The sequence below is a fragment of the Silurus aristotelis genome, assembly GCF_946808225.1.
Source record: "Silurus aristotelis genome assembly, chromosome: 25".
NCBI classification, from domain to species: Eukaryota; Metazoa; Chordata; class Actinopteri; order Siluriformes; family Siluridae; genus Silurus; species Silurus aristotelis.
In genome coordinates this window covers 319,350-319,564 of record NC_139598.1, presented here as the reverse complement: position 1 = coordinate 319,564, position 215 = coordinate 319,350, and positions in this window count along the sequence as shown.

Genomic DNA, 215 nt, shown 5'->3' with positions numbered 1-215 from the left:
CTCCCTCTCTCTGGGTTCAATACTCCTCTAATCATTTAACTACTGCTTTAGTGTTCAGATGGAAGCTAACTGTGGAAGCTAGCATGTGGCTAATAAAACCACGGTGTCGCCATGGCGACGGGTTAAAGCTGTATAACGTAAACACTCTATAAAAAGTATAAAAATATGAAATCATTTTAACGTTTAATATGAAACCGTTCAGGGGCCTAGAAATG